We start from the raw sequence: 3,604 nt of genomic DNA on the forward strand, positions 1-3,604 counted from the left end.
TTACAGTGAGTTAATATACATGATTGTTGCTTGATCTTTTTATATGTTTCTTTATGCTGACCTATGTTGGATGATCATGATGTAAGACTTTCAGTGACTCCTATCTTTAACGAATACCACTAGATTTATGATTCGACCGTGTTACATTTCTCTGAAACTACAAGGTAGCCAACTTGTTTTGATTTTCAACAAATTATTAAGTCGCAAAGTATAACTTATTATTTTTTCCTCTCTCACAAAAAACAATCCCAAACATCTTATTACTTTTCAAAAGGTTAATAAGTTATAAATTAGCTAAAATAAGCAGTCCCAATCACTCCCTAGAAATATAAAAAATATAAGGTGAAGACTTTTTTCATTGTCTATTTGTTGAGCATATGCTTAACGTGATGTATCTAATCCGTGATATATTTAACGCATTAGCCTGAAACATTAATGCATCAAGCATATCAATTACAAATTAATTACATGTATATGATATAATAATATATATTGATCAATAGGTTGTCACTCATAGTCATATGGAAGGGGAATCTAATGGCAATATAGTGGCAGACAAAATATGCGGGCATACTCTCCGTAATGTTGGAGAAGAGATTATTAATATTATTATTATTATTATTATTATTATTATTATTATTATTATTATTAATAAACAATCGCCAACTTGGTTGGTGAAATTCAAATATATTAGGTATCAACTTTTTTTCTTTATCTTTTAACATATACTATCTTTAGTATGACTGGATGGTCGCATATCAGTTTAAAGCTGATCACAACATGGAAATCCAAATCCAAGAGAGTTTCTTCCGAAGGGCATAACCTTTGGTTCCCGAGTCCTTTCCACATCCTCGGAGGAACCTTCTCTCCTAATGCCATTTGACACTAGTTGCGCCGTCATAAGAGTCGAAACCCTTTGATGTAACACAAGCAAGATAAAGCCCTCATGCGGCTCGGATTCGAACTGAAAAACTCCCAAAGAAAGCCCAGTTCTTATCTTATCGTCATAACCAACTAGGCTAGCGCAAAAGACAATATTAGGTGAGTATGCTTAGTTTTAAATATTATATAATTATATAAAATATATTTAACAAAAGTACAAAACTGTAGACTGTGAATTTTTTTAAATTATTTTTCGTCATTTATTGTGCATACCGATGTAAACTAGATATATTAATGTGTATAGAATTTGTAATTAGTTTGAAAATCAATGTATATTTTTGTGGTAATCAATAAAGAATAGAAAGAGTAGGTTTCAGGAACAAACTTAATTTCTTAATGCGTTGTTGTGTAGGCGAGCCAATGTTTAATAATATGAGATATGTTTCTTTAGTATTATGTATTAAAATATTCTACATACTATTATAAGTTCAATCAACCAATGAATATGTAGTAGAAGATGCCATAGTTAGTTGTCTTTGGATATGATTCTTCCCCCCTTTTAGGTACCTCAAAAGCAATCTAACAAGAAACTCGATCCCAACATGTCTCCATGGTTTTAAAAAGAGAGAATAATAATTGATTTAAAGCTTTATGTATTTTCTATTCCCTTAATTCACACCGGAACATGAAATGTTACTTGTATGATCAAATAACTAAATTAAACTTTAAATAAAATTTAAGAAACATTTTACCTTACACACGGAAAATAGACTATACAATTTTTAATGAAAAAACGTCCTTATATCCACTCAATCGAGATCAATCCGTTAAGCGAAGATCATATATAATGACTTATGCATGTTTTGGTTGTATAAGATTGTTTGAAGTACTATTTAACTTAAGATCATATATAATAACAACTTCTTGAATTCTTTTAAATAATACTTATAAGAATATTCAAACAAGTTGAACAAAGATTTTGGCCCTTTGGAAGCTTATTGATTCAACTTATCCACATTGGTGACATCTTTTGTGTACTTGTGTTGTATCATAAGATATGGTTCTGAGTGGGTCCCACCCCCACCATGACCATGCATCATCATCCTTAGCATCACCAATAATACGAGAAAAACGTAAACACTTAGACAAAATAATCCGTTACCGATAACGCATGCTATAGGTGATGGGACTTTTATCACCATACATCATAAGCAAAACAAGCCACTTTTTCTACAGATATGAAATTGGTTTTTCTCACAAAAGACTAGAGAGACAACTATCATTGCAAAAAGCCAAATTAGTCCATGTACATGTCTTGATGTATCAGGTACAAGTTATCATAGCACGAGATAAAGAAGAGATAACTTCTAAAAGCTAAACTGATCATCTCATAGAAATGAAAAAGAAAAAGTAAACTGGAACTTCACACAAACAAGCAATCAGTTCATAAATAGAAACTTTAGATAAAAACCCTAAAATTTAAAGATCTTGTAATATACCAAACATGTTCTTGAATATTGTGTCAAGTCATGTTCAAACTTAGAACTTGATGCATCCATTGAGGGTGTTTGAGTGATATATCCCTTGTAATTCTCTGAACTTTTTTTATATTATTCGAGCCCGTGGAAGACGATGAAAAACTCGGTACAGAATCGGATGATTCGGGCTTACTCGTTGTGCGTCTCCTCCGGTTAAAACTTGTTGGGGCCAACGTGAGCTCGATTTCACATTCATCTTCGTCAATCTCTTGATCATCTTGTGTAACATGATCATGCCTTGCTGGCTGTTCTAAATCAATCTTGCTATTCTGTTGATTATTGTTGAAGCATATGTTTTCTTGATGATTATGTATGCTACTTTGCAAGTTCTTCATCAGCATCTTCTGGATTTGATACAGTCTATGAAGCTCATATACCTAAAAAGATAAAAAACACAATTTCAATAATCTTTTATAAACACTATATCCATAAAGACAAATCAGATTTTAGTCACACATGACACATATATATATGTGTAATTTTGTATACCTGTTCTTTGAAGGTTTCTTCATGCTTTAACAAGACCATCTTCATGCATTCCTTATCATATGGTTGAACCAACTTGTCCATTATTATCTTCTTTGGATTACAAAAGCCGAAGTCGAATTTCGTGTTGCTAAGAATTACTGCATTTTTTAGAGCATGAATATATATACATATTAAGAAATTGCATGGCTCAAATGTAACACAAAAAGAAGAGAATTCAACTATTCAAGTCCAGATTCTCTTTTGGTTAATTTATTCATGTAATATAATTTCATGATCACATCAAGTGATGAACTCATGATCTTATATTATGTAAAACAAAGAACACAAAATCCCCATTAAAGTTCATAAGATCATGTACATATGTAAGGGTTTCTAACCTTTTTGGAATTGGAAGATTGAAGCAAGTTGGTAGTGATTGGAGGTTTTCTACTAAAAAGAGTTTCAAGTTTGTAGTGATTGTGTTCCAAGAAGAAGAAGAAATAAAGCATATAATTAGGAGGGGGGGGGGGGTACCTAGGGTGGAGGGGGGGGTGTCTTTGTTTGTGTTGCTTACAACTTAGAGTTGTGATAGAGAATAACCACAAACAGCTAATCAGTTTGTTTGATACGCATGATAATAACTTTAGGATGACACCATACAATCCTCATGTTCACAATATTTTAAATTATTGGTTAGTTAAAGTAGCAGCTATTTT

At 31.9% G+C, this 3,604-nt stretch overlaps 1 long non-coding RNA gene across 1 annotated transcript; it reads right to left on the reverse strand.

Annotated features, from left to right (window-relative positions):
- Nucleotides 1–2,147: 2,147 nt before the first annotated feature.
- LOC143632109 (uncharacterized) lies at nucleotides 2,148–3,041 on the reverse strand. The gene is made up of 2 exons (XR_013153484.1): nucleotides 2,910–3,041; nucleotides 2,148–2,797 (listed from the first exon to the last, which is right to left on the reverse strand). It is a non-coding gene; the product is annotated as an uncharacterized LOC143632109 (long non-coding RNA).
- Between the last annotated feature and the right edge of the window lie 563 nt (nucleotides 3,042–3,604).

This window comes from Bidens hawaiensis, unplaced genomic scaffold (assembly GCF_021521415.1).
Source record: "Bidens hawaiensis isolate Kalapana, Puna unplaced genomic scaffold, B.hawaiensis_p1.1 tig00006365_1, whole genome shotgun sequence".
Taxonomy (NCBI): domain Eukaryota; kingdom Viridiplantae; phylum Streptophyta; class Magnoliopsida; order Asterales; family Asteraceae; genus Bidens; species Bidens hawaiensis.